This window comes from Vicugna pacos, unplaced genomic scaffold, assembly GCF_048564905.1.
Source record: "Vicugna pacos unplaced genomic scaffold, VicPac4 scaffold_20, whole genome shotgun sequence".
NCBI classification, from domain to species: domain Eukaryota; kingdom Metazoa; phylum Chordata; class Mammalia; order Artiodactyla; family Camelidae; genus Vicugna; species Vicugna pacos.
Window position 1 is genome coordinate 90,132,718 of NW_027328741.1, and position 21,256 is coordinate 90,153,973.

The window sequence follows — 21,256 nt, forward strand, 5'->3', positions numbered from 1 at the left end:
TGTGAGCTGTTCACCTGTTTCCAGCTTGGGAGAGTGTGATGTCTCCCAGAGGATTCTGCTTCTAGCACAACCTGCTGGTGGCACAATGAGCTGGAATGAGCCTGTCTGCTTGGTGACAAGTGACAGGTCACTTAGTGGTTCCTTGCTCCGGGGAGGGAGGCATGTCCACACAGTATTGGGGCTTCAGAGCCAGAATGTAGTAGAAAAGCCTCCTGGTCTCCCAAAAGGTGGGAAAGTGAGCAGTGACACTGGAAATGCACTCCTCTCTGTGGCCCTTGGCTTTCTCCTTGTTACAGTGGAGAGTGCAGTGCTGCCCCTGACAGCCCACTTCCCTGCTTGGAGGCCTTTGCAACAGGTGGAGAGTGCTTGGAAAAGCCCATTTATTCTGAGGAACTGTTATTGCTCCTGGTGGGATCATTATTTTCATGTCACTTGTGAGGTGGGCCCTGAGGGGTCCCTGATCTGGGGGCACAGACACCCACACAAACTTGGCCCAGTATTGCTGTTCATTCAACAATGTCTTACCAAGCACCTACTGTGTGCCAGATTCCCAGGGTAGAGCAGTGATGTTGACAGCACAGGTCCCTGCCTCACCTCATCTCTGCATCCCAGGTGGGGTCACCAGAGTGGGAGTTCAGGAAGCAGAGGATGTGGCCGAAGCCTTGTGGGAACCCCTGGGTTTTTCTCTGTGCTGAGGACCCAAGCAGCACACCGATTATGGGACTCAGTACCCGCAGGACCCAGCATTGATGGGTAAAGGAGAGGGGCATTTCTACAAGCCCATCCTCACTAACCCCAGGCTCTGGAGGGCAGCTCCAGTCTGCTCAAACCCAGGGGGCATCTTCCTCCATCCTGATCACCCTCTGGTATTACTCCCCGCTCAGATGCAATTTTCCCTGTGGTAGCTACACTCAGAATATGTGTTTGTTTCTCTCCCATGTGGTTAAGTGGACTTCAGATGCATGATAGCGATGGAGTGGCTAAGCCTCTGGGCAGATTCCTGGGTGACCCGTGGAACTTGCTGCACATGGTGAGCTCCCTTCTGTCAACCAATGGGCCAGGCCCCACCACTGTTCTGTCTGTTCTACCTCACTTAATCTGCACAGACACTCTGTGCGGGACATCCTGTTATCCCCCATCTCTGCTAACCGTGGGTGGACAAAGCTTGGGTTTGAGAAAGTTGCCCAGGTCACATGGTTGACAAGTGCGGAGCTGGGGATTTGCACCCTGGTCCCAGGAGTCTGGATCATGGAAAGGGCTGGGTGGGGCAGCTTATTGCAAAGGGAAGTCCTGCCCAAGCCCCTCCCATGAGAGCCCACCCAACAGCACATCACGGAGAGTCAGCATTTCCTGGACCAGATGGACAGAACCTCAAAACTTCTTTGCAGATAGTTTCCATGTTCTTTTGCAAGCACAGAAAGGCCGCAGACCAGGGAAGGATAAGGCCAAGAGTGTTTTCACTGGGGAGAGTGAAGGACAAGTGTGAAGACACACAGCACTCCCAGCAGCCATCTCGGCAGAGCCTGCCACTGGGTGAGCAGCTACCGTGACTACCTACCATAACCCTGTGAGGTTCATGCCTGTACAACTCTGCCTGTGAGAAGAGCAAAGTGAAGCTCAGAGAGGTGTGGGGACATTCCAAAAAGAAACAGATAAGGTGGGATCATCACCACCATGCTGTGCAGGTGTCACACTGTCACACTGCTCATGCATGGCCTGCTGGGAGTAGTGAAGGCCTGATAGGAGCACAGGAACACTGTGGTGAAGGTGACGTTTCTACCTGGGACAGCTGGTACCGGGGACTCTAGCTGGTTCTTCATTGTGCCTGCTTTGAGTGTCAGCGTGTTGCAGCCTCATGTAGGGGAAGGGCTGTCTCCTTTCCACACCGGTGCAAAAGGAAGAGCATGTACACACTGGCATCACCATAGACCACCGGCAGGATCAGGATCTGGAGCTCAGAGCAGAAACTGCCAACACCTCAGGAACTGGTGCAAGAGGAGGACCTGAGTGCCCCCTGAAATATTTCTAGTTTTAAAAACATACTTCATTAGGGGGAAGTGATAAACAGTTGATCCCTTCAAAATATTCTGTTATCCAAGGAACAATAGCACCTCAGCATTGTAAGAGGTTTAACTCAGTCATCAATAACCATCACTATAGGTATGAGAAAACAGAGTGTTAGGAGTTACAAAAGGGTCTCAAGATCATGCAGGTCAGAACTGAGAACCATCCAAAGCATGTGCTGCATGATAGCCTCTCTAAGCTACCTGAGGCTTGGTCTGCTCCTGACACAGGGCAGATGGTTCTGAGAAAACCACACTCCTCAGGGGACCCCAGGGAGTTGACAGAGTTGAGTCTGGGTTCCTGGTCATCTTCTAAGTCTGGAATTTTGAGATTCTTCTGCACCTGTCCTTCCTCCAGAACAGAATCTGATTCAGGCGGGATTCCAAGGACTGAGGCATGTGCCAGGCAAGAGAGCAGGCATGGCTGGATGAGAGCATCACCAGTGCCATTAAAAAAGAGGCCAGGGCACTGAGATTTCCATTGATTTAGCATCATGCCTGGGAGGGGTCATGTGTTCTACAGTGAGTTCCGAGTATCCTGCACCGCCCTCGAGGACCTGCAGGGGGCGAACGAAGCCAGCGTGTCTTAGGTGGCGGTGCGCATGCGCAGTCCGCGTCAGCAGCCAGCGTCTTCCCTGGGGGCGGAGCTTGCTTTCCTCAGGGCTGAGAGGGCGGCGCCAAGGAGGCTCCGGGACACCGCTGCCTGCGTGTCTGCGGGAGGATGCTCCCCGCTCTCTGTCTGAAGTTACGCCGGTTTCCCACGGCCTGAGCCCGCTTCCTGCCGGGGTGTGTGTGGACCTGACCGAGCTGGGGCCCCGGCCAGCAGGGCAGGAGGGGACGGGTGCGCTGGCGGGCCCGCTTCGACTATTCTCCTCGCCCGCCGGGAGCGGGTGAGTGCCCGTGTCCATCGGGGCCGCTGGGGTGTCCGCGCCCCTGGTCCTCACCGCCCGGGTCCCCCCTACCCCCGTGTGATCGTAGGTGTGTACACCGCGGGTCAGGAGCGGGGATGCGGGTGTGAGTGTCCGTGTCCATCCGGGCCGCGGGGGTGTCCGCGCCCCTGGTCCTCACCGCCCGGGTCCCCCCTTTCTCCGTGTGAACGGAGGTGTGTACACCAAGGGTCAGGAGCGGGGACGCGGGTGTAATGGGAAAGGGGCTGAGAAAGTACTGAGAGTTAAAGAGAAGTGTGTAAAATTACATTATGTTAATTTTTATATTTTAAGTGTGTCAAAGTCAGAGTTTATCATGCTTTTACTTTCTTGTCTTTAAAGGAATGCAATCATTTAGTTTATACTTAAAATATGCTTCTCAGCTTATCTCATTTTCAAGTCAAAATACTGCCACGGTTGACATTTTCTCATAATACAGTGACAATCTTAAACATGTGTGAATATAAACTCATTGAAAAAATCTTGCAGTATTCCATGGTGAGTTGTCTTCTTAAAAATAATATCCAGGCCATTGCTAAATTATTACAAAAATATAAATTTTTTGAAGCACTTTTAGAAGTTCCACACACAGTGGTATTTTTAAAACACCAACCACTGCATAGTGCTTAAGATCATTTAAGATGAAATATATTCAGACCTAAAACTTTAGAATACTCAAAAGGCAGGGTAATGGCTGCTTTTTCATTGCAAATACACTTTTTTCTTCATAAGTGCAAAATACGAAGGTATTCAGCTAAATTTTGTATATCTTAATTCAAAAGGTGAAATTAGAATATAATCTCATTTTTTATTTTAAGGCTATTTCCCATAAAAATTGGTATTTTTATCTGTAGGACCTTAATTGTCTATTCATTTGTTTTTTTCTTTTCGTTTATTTTCTTTAACAGAGAGTGCATTCTTGTGTCTTGTTAGAGTTTTTAATTCTCCTAACTTATTCCAAGACTTTCTGACACTGATAGTAAATAATGGGAAAGGCCTTATAGTAACTGCATCTTTTCATGTAGTCAGGATTTTTTTTTTTTTGGATAACTTTTTTTTTACAATTTCCACTTGGTTCACAATATTATCCCATTATGACAACTCAATAAAAAATTGTAATCTGTTTACACCAAGACACTTATGTCAGCACAGTGCTTTTGCTGATATGATTTTACATTAGATTATAATATAATATTTGATTTGATTTACATATAGACTAATACCTATTTTATATATTTACACACATATATGAATATCTGCTAAATGTCATTAATTTGCATGGGGTGGTAGCTGATAACATGTGATCTTTCTGACCATTGGCTATTCTTATGTGTGTCTAACGTACTTCTTAGAACAGATACTAGAACATCACACCTCTCATTATACAGTATTTTAAAGGTTATATTTTATTTTATTTATTTTTAAACATTTTTTATTGAGTAATAGTCATTTTACAATGTTATGACAAATTCCAGTGTAGAGCACAATTTTTCAGTTATACATGAACGTACATATATTCATTGTCACTTTTTTTTTTTGCTGTGAGTTACCACAAGATCTTGCATATATTTAAGATTCCACACATGAGTGATCTCACATGGTATTTCTCTTTCTCTTTCTGTACTGCTCCACCATGAATAACATTCTTCAGGAGCATCCAAATCTCTGCAAATGGCGTTATGTAGTCAGTTTTTGTGGCTGAATAGTATCCCATCATATAAATATCCCACATCTTTATCCAGTCATCTGTTGATGGACATTTTAGGCTGTTTCCATGCCTTAGCTGTTGTAAATAGTGTAGAAAAATCAGCTGAAAACCTTATGGGGGTTCCCTTGTAACTCACTCTTTGTTTTTCTCTTGCTACCTTTAGGATCATTTCTTTATCCTTGAATCTGGCTATCTTGATTAGGATATGCCTTGGTGTGGGTCTGTTTCGGTTCTTCCTGCTTGGGACCCTCTGAGCCTCCTGTGCTTGGATATGATTCCTTCTTTAGGTTTGGGAAATTTTCAGTCATGAGTCCTTCCCATACCTTTTCAATCCGCTTTGTTCTTTTTCCCCTTCTGGAACTCCTATTATGCATACATTGGCACAGTTTATATTACCCCATAGGTCCCGTATATTGTTTTGTTTTTCATTTGTTTTTCTCTCAGCTGTTCTGATTGGGTGCTTTCTGTTGTCCTGTCTTCTAGGTCACTTATTTATTCTTCTGTATTTTCTTGTCTGCTTTGCACAGCCTTTAGGTCAGCTCTCATCTCAGCCAATGAGTTTACTAATTCTACCTAGTTCTTCTTTATAGTTTCTATTTCATTTTTGATACATTTTATATACCTAAACACTATTTCTTTTAGTTCCTTCAGTACTTTGATCACTCTTTTTTGAAATCTTGATTTAATAGACCATCAATGTCTATTTCTTTGTTCATGCTTTCAGGGGATTTCTCTTGATCTTTTCATTGGGAGTGGTTTCTCTGCTTCTTCACATTGCTCATATCTCTCTGGCACCGTGGCTTAAGAAGTAGCAGTTACCTACTTATCCTGGAGATGGTGTGCCCTTAATGATTTTATCGAGAGGTCTTTGTGTCTTTGCCCTGCTTCATGAACTCAGCTTGCTGTTTCATAGGCCTTCTGTTGGCACCCTCATCTGTGCTGCTCTCAGTGGCTGTTGGCCAGCAGATTGTGCCCCCTCCTAACACTAGGTCAGGAGCTGAACTCTTATCCAGTGGGTGGGCAGGTCACTCCCCCTCCTGATGCCACAGTCAGATGCTGTGCTTAGGGGGAAGCAGGTGGGCAGATCACACCCTGTCCCAGCACTGTGGTCAGGTGCTGTGTTCCTGCCAGGAAGGTGGGTGGCTGCCCACCTGCCCTCTCCTGGTGCTGGTCGCTCCGCTGCTCTGTGCAGCTGCCTGCTCTGCCTCGGGTAGGCGGTCTGTAGGTGGGCTCAGGGAAGACCACGGAACAGCCCCACCTACGCTCTGTGCCAAATCTGAGCTCCTTGTTTCCCTTGGCGGCACAAGTTCTCTGAGGTGTCAGGGTAGAAAAATCCTCTCTGCCTCAGGCTATAAACAAGTCTCAGTCCTGCCTAAAAGGTTGTGGGGCCCCCACGTGCAGATTCAGGTCTCAGCCCTGCCCCCGCCCTGGCAATATGCACAGGAGGAGATGGTAGCTGTGGCTGAGCCCTGCCTCTCTTCTTGCGAGATGTGCCAGTAATGGCACAGGTCTGAGGAGACAAAGGCTTCAGCACCCCTCCCCCTAGGGCACATGCCTGCTTATAGTTTTGTTTACCTTCTGAGTTAAAATTTACCTGACAATGAAATGTATAAATTAGCCTTTTGAGGTTCATCCTTGTATCGGTAGTTGATTCTTTTTTATTGTTGAATTGTATTCCATTGTTTGAATATACTATCATTTGTTTTATCCATTCTCCTACTGATAAATACTTAGGCTTTGGATATCTTTTTTTGCAAGCAAACATTTTTTTTAAAAAATGCAAATATAATATACATGCTTACATGTGAACATATCTTAAGTATACAGCTCAGTGATTTTTCACAAAGTAAACACATCTATGTAACCTTCATCCAGTCAAGAAACAGAACATTGCTGTTCCACTTTGGGTTTCTTCCCAGATACTATGGCACCCCTTTGATGGATTCACCATCCTAAATTCAGCCACCATGGATTGGTTTTTTTGCTTTTGAAATTTTTAGTCCCGTACATTCCACTCAACATTATGTAAGATTCATCCACTAGTGTTTTCTGTAAACTAGTATATTTATTTTTATTGCTTTAAAGTATACAACTTGTATGCATGTGCCACCACTTATGGTTATGTATTTATTGTTGACAGGTGTTTGGGTCATTTTCTATTTGGGGCTATAACAAATAGTGATTATGAGAATTTTCTGGATGTCCTTTTGTGCTCTGATGTAGAAGCTTCTGAAGGGTACACAGGGAGTGTGTGTTTGTATGTATGTATATGTGTGTGTGTGTGTGCATATATACACACACACACATATACATATATAACTTTCATTCAAAAAGCCTACTTTCAAATTATTTGTAAGAATTTATATTCCCACTGGCCAAGTGTAAGAGTCCCCATTGCATGTTACCCTCACCAATGCTTCATATCACTTAACAACTAACTATTCTAGTGGATGTCTAATGGTGTTCCAAGTGTGGTTTTAGTACGTATTTTTATTATTACTAAAGAGCTCAGCCACTTTTCATAGCTTATTTGGATTTTTCTTTTTGTGTGTGAAGCACCTGTTCAATTTTTTTGCACATTTTAATATTGAGGTTTTGCCTTTTTCTCCACTGGTTTTTGTTCTCTATATGCCCTAGATACAAGTCTTTTGGTGGATATAGATATAGCAAATATATTTTCGCACCATGTGGCTTTTCACTTTCTTAATGGTATCTCTTGATAAAAATAATTCTTAATTTTACTGAAGTCCAACTTAAAACTCTTCTTTTATGTTTAGTGCTGTGTCCTGTTTAAGAACTCTTTGCCGCTTCAAAGTCATTAAAATATCTCCTACACTATTTTCTAGATGCTATATTTTGGTGGGGGATTAGGTTATTTATTTTAATGGAGGTACTGGGAGTTGAACCCAAGACCTTATGCATGCTAAGCACACATTCCACCTGAGCTTTACCCTCCCCCAGATGCTTTGCTTTTTGTTTCAAATTTATTAGATTTATAATCTATCTAAAATTACTGTTCATGTATGGTACAGGGTTTAATTCAATACTGTTCCATTGGTCTATATGTCTAACTTTAGGAAGTTATCACATAGACTTAATATTGTTTTATAATAAGTTCTTTAACATTGTTCTTTAATATCAGCTTGGCTATTGTTGGCTCTTCAAGCTTCTCTATGTATTTAGAATCAGCTTGTCAAGTTCTACAAAGAAACAGTAACAACAATTAAGTTTTGGGGATTTTGATGTGCACATATAAATCTTTGAATCAGTTGAAGGGGAACTGACATCTTTAAAATGTTGAACCCTCCAATCCATAAATTTGGATTACCTCCCCTATACTTATTTTTATCACTGCTGTTACAAATTATCACAAATTTTGCAGCTTAAAGCAACACAAACTTATTATTTTATGATTCTGTAGGTCAAGTCAGGAACAGGTATCACTTGGCTAAAAATCAAGATGTCAGCAGGGCTGTATGCCCTTCTGTAAGTCAAAGGAAGAATATATTTCCTTGTCTTTTCCGGCTTCTAGTGTTCACCCACATTTCTTTACCCATGACCCTTCCTCTATCTTCAAAGCTAACAGCTTTACAGCTTTCTAATCCTTCTTCCAAAGTCATATCTTTCTGACCACATCTGGGAAAGATTTTCAATTTTTAATGACTCCTGTTGTTAGACTAGGCCCATGTAGAAAATCCAGGCTAATCTCCCTGTCTCAGAGTCCTTAACCTGATACATCTGCAAAATACCCTTTGCCATGTCAAATAACATATTCACAGATTTCAGGATTAGAACATGGATATAGGTAGGGGTCAGTGTGGTGCACTATTCTGTTTATCAAACTGTTTAACATTTGATACTTTCTGACAAACGTATAAGATAGAAGATCCTGGTCATGTTTAGAATGCTTCCTCTGCAAAATATTGGGCACTGAGTTTATTTGAAAGGACTGAAAATAATATTACCACAGGAATGGTTTCCTAATTCTACTGACATTTACTTACTTTATACTTAAATACCCAAAATGGTCAGCCAGGAGTGGGATCTTGGCAAATAAAATAAAAGTATAATTCAAGCTTTTATCACTGAATTTATTAGCTAATTCTATTTTAGAAACAGACAGAAAATAAAACAATTTAGAGTAAGCCTGCTTGCTTATATATTAAGTGAAAATAAAGTTTTAAAAGCATGTCTGAATATGGGATAAAGTGAGCATCATAAAATGTAATGTTAATATTTAGTACCTGGAAATCTCAAACTCCCAATTTATAAACAAGTTCATACTGTATAGCACAGGGAACTATATCCAATAAAGTTTTGTAGTAACTTATGGTGAAAAAGAGTATGAAAATGAATATATGTATGTTCATGTATGACTGAAGCATTGTGCTGCACACCAGAAATTGACACAAAATTGAAAACTGACTACATATATATATATATATATATATATATATATATATATATATATATTTGAAAGGACTGAAAGGACTATATATACCAAGAAAAAAATTAGATTGCTAACCAATAAAAAATCTGTCAGTAATATAATGCTAGAAACACTGAGACACAAAAGAAAATTTCAGGCATACATCTGTTTATAGAGTCATAGAAAAAATAATGCCTATGCAAGTCCCTGATAAGCATGAGAAAATAGGAAAGGCAATATAAAAGTTCAAAATGCTTTGCTATGTAAGAGCTGCAACATGACTCAGACACAAACTTCAGTGGTCAAAATATCTATATAATTAATGATAACTTAAAGTAATTGAGGGCATCATTTTAAATGAGATAAAAATAGCTGCTCAATTTTCATATTACTAACCAAGTCATTTCTGTTTATAGTAGGTTTATATTATTTTTATATGTATTTATATTTTATAAAGACATATCAACTTAGATCCTGGCAGATAATTGACAGTGGAGCAACTGATTGATTTAAATGGGCATCACAGGCTTATCAGATTTCATATGCTTTAAATATACATTAGATATTAGCTGTCAGGAAGAGTTCAATTTTCATTTATTCTAACATAGCTGTGCCACAGGCAGGTTACTCTGTATTCACAATGGAGGATCATGATAGATATGAAGATATCAAGCCTTATTGATCTTCATAGGGGTGCTTTTATAAGAAAAGGAGAATAAAATAAAAAAAATCTAAAATACTACTTTTTTTATAGTGTTCTAACAGTTATATCTTTTATTTTTTAACTGAGTTATAGTCCATTTACAATGTTGTGTCAATTTCTGGTGTACAGCACAATTTTTCAGTCCTTTATGAATATACGTATATTTGTTTTCATATTTTTTCACCATGAGCTACTACAAATTCTTGAATATATTTCCCTGTGCTATACAGTATAAGCTTGTTTATCTATTCTATATATACCTGTCAGTATTTACAAATCTTGAACTTCCAGTCTGTCCCTACTCACACCCCTCCCCCCTGTAAAATACTATTAAATCAACATATATTTTTGAAGAATTATGAAAAATGGGAAACTATAAGTTGTTTCTTTAAATTGGAGCAAAGAGAACTACTTTAACTGGAAAAATACTTAAAATCTGGCAAGTTTTATGATTTCATGTTCACCCCTGACAGCTTTTCTTTCCTCCTTTCTCCTTCAATCTTTATTGGACCTTCTAAAGAATTAAATTACAAAAAAGAAAAAAAGAAAGAAAGAAAGAAAATTAAGAAACAGCTCTGCATCTAAAATAACCTCCTAACTGGAAAGATGGTATACTTTGTGAAAAATTTACAGCTGCCAACTTATGATCTATGTCTCTGTCCACACTGCCTTACTTGTTAGGGAGGGTCTTAAAAAAAAAGTAAAGAAAAATAGCAAATTATAATGGCTTTTACATTTTAAATGCTTTTCTATGTGTCTACAATCTGCTCTATCATGAGTTATTAAGATAAACATTATCAGCTATACTCTACTTTCCTATCAGGCACATTGTGACTCTAAGAAGCACGCACGCTCTAACTTACCATCTGCTGGTGGTGTACAGGTTAATGCAGTTCTTTTGGCAATATATGGTTTTGTAGTCTAGTTGTCTAACTACTACATAATGGAAAAGATGTAGAACTACTGGTACCACTGCCCTCGGTCTCTGTCATTTACCTTAAACATACCTGGAAAAGTAGATTCAAAAACTCATTGGCAAGAACATTTTTCACACTCCAGATCTGATATTCTTCTAGAGTTAAGATGGCCATTCTGAAAGAGAAACAATATTTAAGAATATCTTAAATCTTCATTTTCTTATATTATTTGAATTAAACTTGTTTTACTAAACTTGCAATGGTCATTTGTCTGAAAGAAAACTAATGATTTAATGTAGATGCTGTGTATTCATCCGAAAGTAGGCCAGCAAGAATAAGTTCAAAAGTAACCAAACTCTGAAGTAGTCACTCATAACGTGGGCAATTTATCACCAAAAATCTTCCTCAAGTAAGACCTGGGAAATAACTCACAGTATCTTCTGGTTCAAGGTGAAGTTTACTAACAGAACCCACAAAAGGTTCTGGGTAGAGAAAAAGGACTATTTACTAACTTTGAAAGCATTTTTCCAAACTCTTTGGATTATGCCCTTTGACCCTAACAATTTTCTAAGATCTTTAAAACATCTGGCAATATTATTAGACTTCTTAAGAGATTTAAAAGAACTAAATATATATAATAAATGAGTATCTATATTAACATTTCCTCAAAATAAAATGTAACATTACTTTCACAAGTTGAGTAAAGCAGTATTTTTTTTTTTGGTGTCAAAGTGTACCAAAAATTACATTTATATACAGTAGACAATATTTCTTGGCAGGCAAAAATATAACCAAATGCTTCTTACTTCATGTTTTGAACAATCACCTTAACAATCCTAGATGAATAATAATGTTCTTAGCGTTTATTACTTAATTATATTTTTATTATCTAATGATTTATTATTTAAAGATATTTAATAATATTTACTATTAATGATATTCATGTATTCATTCAATATATATTACCATTTATTACAAGAAAAGATTTTAAAGCACTGTGATGGTAATTAATGGCTTTCATGATGCAACTTCCATTGAAGTATATTAACACCAATGTAATGGTACAAAATAATGGGTAATATTGTCACCGTCTAGTCACCAGTGAATATGGGTAATAGGTTTGGTTGAAAGGTCCAAAATCTATTCTAAATTTTTACCATTTCATTATTATGGTTACACGGAGATGGAGCAGCTAAATGATCTTTTTTTTTAATGTTCAAAAGTACAGCCATAAGAAGAAACTCGGTCTTATATAAAAATAGACAGCAATGATAACCTCCATACTTATCAAACACCCAGAAGAAAGGCGATGGAAATTGTATCTCTACATAAGGTATTTCCTAATAGAAACTTTCCTGTGTTTCTGTTTTCATATATACCAAATAGAAATGGCTACCTTAGTTTTGGGCAGAAAAGTAAATGAAGACGGTTATCTGAATTGCCAAACAAAGATCAAGCCCTGAAAAATTCATTTCTATTATTTATTTCTATTGAGTGTCAGTTAATAAGACTATGATGATTTCTTCTGGATTTGTGATTGAAAAAAATGTTACTTATTTTTCTAAGCCTGTGTAAGGCCACTATGGTCTACATCCTACCATTTGCAACTTGGTACATGTCAACATTTGAATAGAAAGGGTCAAATTAACTCATATGTGTCTCACATATATGGATTATCTTCAGTTTCACAGGGATACATAGACATTAAGGCAAACCTATTATAATATCTTTAATAAATGTTTTGAAACTAAAAAAATTCAAGGCTTTATTCTTTGTAAAGTACATGCTTGTTTCTGCTATTATACACTTATTCTGGCTGCTATTAAAGAACTTAGGACAGACCCTCACCAATATTATTGAAAAAAAAATTTAAAAACTATATACACCACCCAGATTGAGATGAAAAATAATTTCCATCATCCCAGATATCCTATGCTCCTTCTCAGTTAACTCACCCATCTCCAAAATCACTATTGTAACACTTATTAACATTAGTTCTGTCTCTGTTCTAGAACTTCATATAAATTAAATTGTACAATGTGTTCTTTTATTGTGGCTTCTTTTGCTCAATATAAGTTTTGTCTTACCATAATGTATTAAACTGGGAGAAGTAAAGATTATAAACTACAGATGGCAAGGGCTGTCTCTACTTAATTTTTACAAAATGCCTAGCTTATAAAATATAATGTTTTTATGTAAATAACACTTAATGGAGTTGTTTAAAGGTCGAATGGGCTTTCCTTAGGGACAACTTGGAGTTATTGTAACCACAGGTCCAAATAAGCATTTAGCAGGGATGATGCAGAAGAGATTCAAGTATGTATATGTAACGTATGTATACCAATTCAGAATATAATGTATTTTTAGAAAAGAATAAATTAGTCTCTGCTAGACTCACCTTTGTGGTGTCATGTGCATTCTATGTGTCTCTACAATGTTGGATAGATCCACAAGTAATTCCTTTAAAACCAGAAACCCAAATCAGTAGTTAGGAAAGAGAAGGTATCATTTTTATTAGACAGTAGCTGAAGTATAAAATATTTTTTCGGTCAAGTTTTGTTTTTTTTTAATTCCAGAAATAGATTGCTTGTTTACCTTAAAAATTTATGACAATTTTCCAGTGGTTTCATTTTTTTTTTTACATAATACATTCAGTTTATTAAATTTTCTAAGGTAAATTCTCTTCCCAATTTTGCATCTTTGGCTATGAATATTTTGAGTAGCATAATATAGAACCTAGAAGTAGTAAGAAATCTTTTTCTCAACCTCTTTTAAAAAATTCTTCACTCTATGTTCCTGTTGGAAGTTTACATGCAAGAAGATGTATACAATCAGACTTTACCAGGGTATCATCGGTGCAGTTGTCCTTCCAGACCTCTGTGCAACCACGTGTCTCTCAGTTCAACCCTACAGAGAACTCCATCACCATCAACATCAAATACCTTGAAGCAAACTAAAGAAAAGAAACTCTTATGGAGGAAAATTACTTTTATATTCTGAAGTATAATACATTTTATTACAACCTGCCCTAGTGAAATTACTTAGTTCCTCAAACAACTACATTCTGGATTAAGTTCTTATTTGGAGGAGATTGTGTCATTAAAGTCCTTTGAACTTGTAGGAATTCCTGTACACTTCACAAGTCTCTCTCCTTATATAATTAGCCAGCTTAGAGAACTCTATCCTTCATCTAAATCTAAAGTTAAATTTCTTGCAAACTGAAAAAGAAGGGCCAAGTTACTATACAATATCTCACAGATTTTGAGAAGGTAATTCAAGCTTTTAAATTAATTTCTAATATTTATAACTGATCACTTCAGAGTTGATTCTTACAATGCTGAAAATATTCCATCTACATTAAGAATCAACAAAAAGCTGGTACAGTCAGCTCCCCGTATCCATTGGTTCTGCATTCACAGGTATAAACAATAGATCAAAAGTATATATGTATATGTGTATATATATATATATATATATATATATATAAATTTTCCCAGAAAGTTCTGAAAAGCAAAACTTGAATTTGCTATTCACTGACAACTATTCACATATCATTTACATTGTATTTACAAATAATTACATTGTATTAGGTACTAAAAGTAATCTAGAGATGATTTAAAGTATACAAGAGGATGTGCATAGATTATATGCAAATACTATGCCATTTTACATAAGGACATGAGCATCCATGGACTTGGTATCTGAGGGGGTCTCAGAACCAATCCTCAGCAGATAATGAGAGATGACTGTATAAAGATTTTGCCTCTCCAATGTAATTAATGTGCACCCAATATTTTTGCCTAAGAACAATTTCAATTCTTCAATGAAGTTTATATACAACAAGCTAAAAATCCAAAATATCAGCACTTTGCTAATTAACATCAATATCAGCAAAATTGCTAGTTAGTCTATTTGGTTAACTTCCACTAGTCCACTGGCAAAAAAATAAATTAAAAAAAAATTTAAGACAACAACCTCAATTGAGAAACAAAGACTTCAGCCTCTTTAATACCAGAACTTTAATGTGAACAAATAATCTATCACAAAGCCAGGTTAGAGTAATGGTATACTATCAGGGAAGATAAAAGAAATCTAAATTTTTAAGATTAAATAATTATCTACTTCACACACCCATGTAATAATTATGCTATTAAGTTAACTGAGTGCATCACAGTACAACATTACTAAAGAATATTGAACTATTAAGTATCATACCCAAAATATGCAGTATTTGTGAAGCTGTATTTTAGAAAGATGCAGAGATAATGACCCTAGTGAATATGTAAGAATTAGGTTCCAATTAAATGTAAACTGCTGCATTTTCCTAAACAAATATGGTTAAGATTTAGGAATGTAATATGCTTATAAATTATGCCATAATATTTTAGATAGGTTTAAAAGATAAATTTAGTATTTAATAAACTTGTTTTATCATAAATTTAATTTTGCTAATAAAATATCAATATACACAGTGATAGAAAATAAGTTGAAATTCAAGTTAAGCAAGACAAATTTTCTATATAGACTACCAGAAAATATTTTCTATATGCTTAACATTTTCAAACACATCATGACTGATGTAGTTCATTTATCATGAATTGTACATTTATCTGGAAAATCAACCATTATTAATAACAAAGACCTTAAATTACTCCACAGTAAAAAAGAATAGATGATTGAACCTTTACACTGACGTCAGTAAAACCTTAGCAAGAGATTGCTATTTGCAAAAGGGATGAAAATTCAAGCCTTAATCAGATGATTTTTTACATGAATGGATGCTAATTTTTTTCTCTGTATAGCTTCCAAATTTTGTGATGTTTAACACACTTACATTTCTGTCTTTCAGCCAGAGGTCCTCTGCAACAAGCTGATAGCCCACAGGATATCTCCTTAAAATCTATGTGGCTGTCATGATTTTCACCAAAAGCATTAAATAAACCTGTAAAATAGGAACACAGACAGAATAAATCACAGCCAACAAACTTTCTGTTAATAATGACATGCCTATGAAAGGAGGCATGACTCGCATAAACTGATTTAGTTTTTAAAAGTTATCAGTAGTTTCCACTGTCTTAGGAAGTTTTTCCCCCACCCCCTGGCATAATTATAACCAACATTTAACTTCCTAGAAGAAAATACTATCATTTAGTGTTTGGTTTTGTCTGCATACCTGTCTCTATCTTATATTAATTCCAAAAGGCAAAAGTGATTGTAGAATGTAAAAAATAAAAATGTATTTTAAAAATTTAACTGGAAAAATGTCAGAGACCACAATTATCCTAATTTGGAAAGACTAAGAAGAAAAAGGAAAAAAGAAGAAGAAAAGTTGAACTCTATCAAAGATATACTGTGTTGTTATTAATGAGATTCATACAGCTCCTTCATGAAGCAAAGAAAACTAACACACTATATTATAAGAGACAGAAATTCTGTACTGCAGTCTTCATTGTACCACTTAATCTGTATAACTAAATATATTAAATTTCAGAAATAAAGGGCAATTTATAATCTAATCCTGTGGTTTTTAAACTTTTCCTAAAAAATAAATGGAATCATTTTATTTTCAAATGAAATGATTTCTCAATCTCTAATTATAAAAAGGTAAAAACATAACTGCACTGCTGAAGTGGAAACCCTGTCTGTTCTAGCTCCCCTAACAAATAAATATTTCTAAAACACACTAGAAACCTGAAGAATACAGACTGTCTATTTCAAGAATCTAATTCTGTGCCCTCAAAGAGCAGAAAATTGAAGCTAAGAAGTAGTTAAATGACTTGCTAAAAGTAAGAAATTTTTTTTAAAAAGGTCTGAATCAGAAGAAGAACCCAAGCTTTCAGATTTCAAATATAGTTTTTGTGATTATCACCCACAACTGCTCCTTGTAAACCTCATTTAAAATATATATAGTAGTGAAAAGTTTAGAGCTAAGTGGGGACCTTAGAGATGGTCTAGTGGTTTCTTAATTTTTTAAGGGTGGGGGAAGTATACAGCAGTGGAACCTTCTTCTATATAAAAGAAATACAATAGACACTCCTCAGCTGAGGAAGAGGTGGGGTCATGTGTGGAAGCTAGAGCTTTGCCTATTCAGTGTCCACCACCCTGACCCTGCACCAGATGCTGAGGCACCACACTGGAGCACACTTTCATAATGATTGTCTTGGTCAAACTGATTTTATATATGAGAATATTCAAGTGCAGAAAGGTAAACCGACTTACACAAGGCTCCAAAGGTGGAACAAGGCTCAGGTGTTTAGCAAAGAACATTTGTAGAAAATAGAAGGATTCCCACCTTCACTCAGAGATGGACGAATTGGTGGTGAAGCCAATGGGCCAAATGTCTCTAAATCAAATCATCCAGTTCAGGATTGAGCCCTCAGCAACCAATAGCATTTCTCCAGATGAATGATGTCTGATTCTTCCACTGACAATCAAATCAAACAAGATTATAAAATCTCACTCTTCTCTTCTGGACAATTAATTAGTTCATCCTGATAATGTAACTTCTAAATACACATTTTAATTTCCCAGTTAAACTGTTAAAAAACTACCTAAAACAAAAACTCTGAAAGTCAAATATATTGTATCTAAAGTGGCATGAAAATTAAATTCAAATTAATGTAAAAGAGGCTTTAGAATGGGAAAAAATTTGCAATTTCCCATTAAGCAGGCTGTTTAATTCCAACATGTAAAATAATAAACTAAGATACTTATTTTTTGCTTCCCACACTTTTATCTGTATACCCTTTGGTGATTTTAATCTCTATCTTGGATTTGAAAATTCTTGATCATAGTCTCTCCTGGCTACACAGGTAACACACTAATAGCAGAAACTATGTTTGATTTATCCTGTCACTATGGTAACCACTTACACATTTAATACTTATTAAATAAATGTACAAAGGGGATAGACCTAAGCTTCTCCTTCTTGGCCCTAAAATTCTTACTACCCCTCCTATAAAGGCAGGAGCCTCCTCTGTAGGACAGAGAGTAAATGTATCTCATGAGAAGGATTCCCCAACAAGGGCTGTCTTTTCAGCGTGCTTTTAGATGTTTTTATGGGACATTTCAATAAAAGGATCAAGGACCTAAGCTTCCCAGTATGGTGGGCGTTGTGATGGGCATGGGAGGATGCTCACTTGGGAGGATGAGATGTTAAAGACACTAACAGTGAAAAGGACAGGGCAAGATGAAGGGCGATTGGGAAACAGGACCACAGAGATGTGACATCTACTTCCCACTGTCATCTAAGTGATACCTACTTGAAAGAAACATTTCTACAGTTAAATTCTATAATGGGGGTTATTTAAATGAAGCACACATATACTCAATGAGTAGATCACATAATTTTTAGAGATTCAGAGTGCAGTAGCATTTTCAGAGTACTTTTTACATCAATAACTAGTATTTATAAATTCCTGTGTACTAAATAAGTATGTGGAATTATTTCCATTTTGCTTTTAGACTTACTACAGCTTAACGTATTCACTGCACTGATACAGAGTAATTTTTCTAATGAATAAAAATGATAATGTACAACCTTGTTAAAGATTCTTTAATTTCACCATCACCAGATTTATGAACATTTAGGCCTATGTGTCAGGCCCTGTTTCTTACCAGCTTTTTCACCAACACCTTACATTGAGGTTATATTGCATTACCCAGAGGTCAGGAAATGTTCTTTCACACATCCACATCTTTATTAGGTCCTGTGTCCTCTGAGGAGAAACATTCTCCCCGCTTTCACATCCTTCCATTTTACAGCCTAACCACTAATCCTTCTCTAAACACCTTCTAATGCTTTCCAACCTCACCAGCTACCCTAGGATTTTAACTTCTCTCTTCTGCAACTGTCCTCCACTGTATATAGTATCCAATATTCAAGTGAAGTATGAGTCCTCATTTACAGGTCTGTGGCCTCTCTAGATTACAAAGTATTTGGATTCAGTAACCTTGTCCTTTTATCACTTTTGCTGCTAGAGTTCCTTTCATAGGACCTGATACATAGTAACCACACAATAAATACTTCCTGAATGAATAAATGAATGAATGAATGAATAGCCAAGGCAATCTTCACAGCCAAGGCTTCCCCAACCCAGCTCAGTATTCTTTCTGTTATATCAAAGAGACTCTGCCCCATGAAACAATAGACCCTGCACATTTTAACAAATGTATACAATTATTAGGAACTATTATTAGAACAGAGACTAGCACTACTGTTCTCATAGTTATGTCACATAAGTAGTGTATTAAAGCTCGTTCTGATTTCTTGTTTATACAAATCAGCTATGTCTGTCACCAGTTTAAATATTAGTAATTTAGAAAACAAAAGTTATTGATTTATCTACTCATCAGAAATCATTACAACAGATCTATTTACATACCTCTTCTGTCAGTTTATATACCAACTGGAAAAGAAGGGGTGTACAGTCAACTCTGAGAGTATAATTGCCTGCAAAATAAATAAGAGAGAATTTTAATACCTCCAAATGGACTACAAACCTGTATTTAATTCTAACTTTATTTTCTAATTATAAACAATATATAACAGATTTCAAATTCAAGGCATCATTCCTGGAGAATTAAAAATAGGGTGGACCTTACAGATTATTATATTCAGTGAAGTATGTCAGACAGAGAAAGGTAAATATCACATTCTATCACTTATATGTGGAATGTAAACAAACAAGAAAAGATACAAATGAACTTATTTACAAACCAGAAATAGACTCATGACATAGAAATGAAACTATGGTTACCCAAGGGGAAAGGGGGAAGGGAAGAGATATGTTAGGAGTTCAGGATTAACAGATATACACTATTATATATGAAACAGATAACCAACAAGGACCTACTGTATAGTACAGGGAATTATATTCAGTATCTTATAATAACCTATAATGGAAAAGAATCTAAAAACAATGTATATGTATATGTATATGTATGCATATGTATATGTATATGTATATAACTGAGTAACTTTGCTGTACACGTGAAACTAATATTACAAATCAAATGTACTTCAGTAAAAAGAAATAAATAAAATTTTAGAATAGACAGATAGGTAGGGAGATAAATAGACAGGCAGACAGTCTGGCTAAAACTAAAACACAAGGTGGAAATAACTCTTCAGGAGCCAGAGAGGCTGCAGCACACACTCAGGATAGGAGACTGCAGAGGTGGACTCTGCTGCTAAGGCTGCAGCTCCTGCAGTAAAAGTAAGGGTCATTGCTCATTACGGCAGCAGTACCTAGGGGTCTTTGGCAAAGGAAGTGGTAAGGCCATAATGTTCATGTTTTTATTCATTTATTCAATTCAATATGAAGACTTTAGACTAGAGCATGTCAGTAACTAACATGTGTCCTGTGACACTTACCTAGAAATAACCATAATATGATGAAAGCCTACAGATGCACATGCCACATGTCAGGGTCAAAAGGAAGTTTGTAGTGGGTGCTTATTTCAGAGTTGTTCCAATACATACAGGAACTATTTCTGTATGAAATATTTTAGCCCAACTTTTAAAAATAGCTCCACAGGAAGAATGTCAAAAGTACTAAAGTTTTAAGTAGTAATCCAAGATAGGCAAATGGTAAATATACTAAAGAAATTAGGATCAATAGCTTAGTTATGAATCATATTGATTCATTTGAATCATAATAATGTTCTCTCTGGTAAAATGGAGAAATGGAGGTATTATTGAGGCATCTCATAGAAAGAGGATAATCCTAGTTTATGAGTTGGAGTTGATAGACTTAAATACTGGTATACTATTTAATGACAATCTGAAATAAAATTTACCTTCTGTGTATGAGTCTGCATTGATATATGCAACCTCTCTCTCCTGGAGTGTTTTCACATTCTCCTGTAGTTGAAGCAAAGCAGTCACTTAACTCACAGCATTTACAATTTTGGAAATACAAGCAAAACAAATTAATTCAGTAAAAGAGTGGTTTTCAGATACCATTATAAATCAAACACCTATGCTTTTGACCATAATTTTAAGAAAATGCTATTAACTGGTTGATAATATTAATGCAATTAAAACAAGAAAGAAAAATATTAGTGATGCTGTAGCCGCTGTTCATAGCAACAGCAGGGAGACCCAGAGGAAAACTGCCCCTGATCCCCTGCACCATAATATGAAGGGGGAAGGCTCGGAGATGCTCAGCCTCACCCTGGATCTACTGGAAGAGGACTGCTCAAAGTAAGGCCTGGAAAACTGTATTTTTAAAAGGTGTCTCTGGAAATCCTTACAGACATTAAAGTATGAGATCCCTTGATGTTGGGGATCAAAGTAACTTTACCATATTAAAAGTGAGGTTGTACTGAACACTGGAATTTGACACAACACTGTAAAATGATTATGAATCAATAAAAATGTAAAAAAAAAAAAAGTGAGGAAGTTGGAAATTTGATTTATCAAGAATTTTTTGAAAGAGAAGATATTGATGAAAAAGAAAAATATAGGAGGGGAGGATAGAGAAAAAAACTAGAGGGAGAGAAGAGT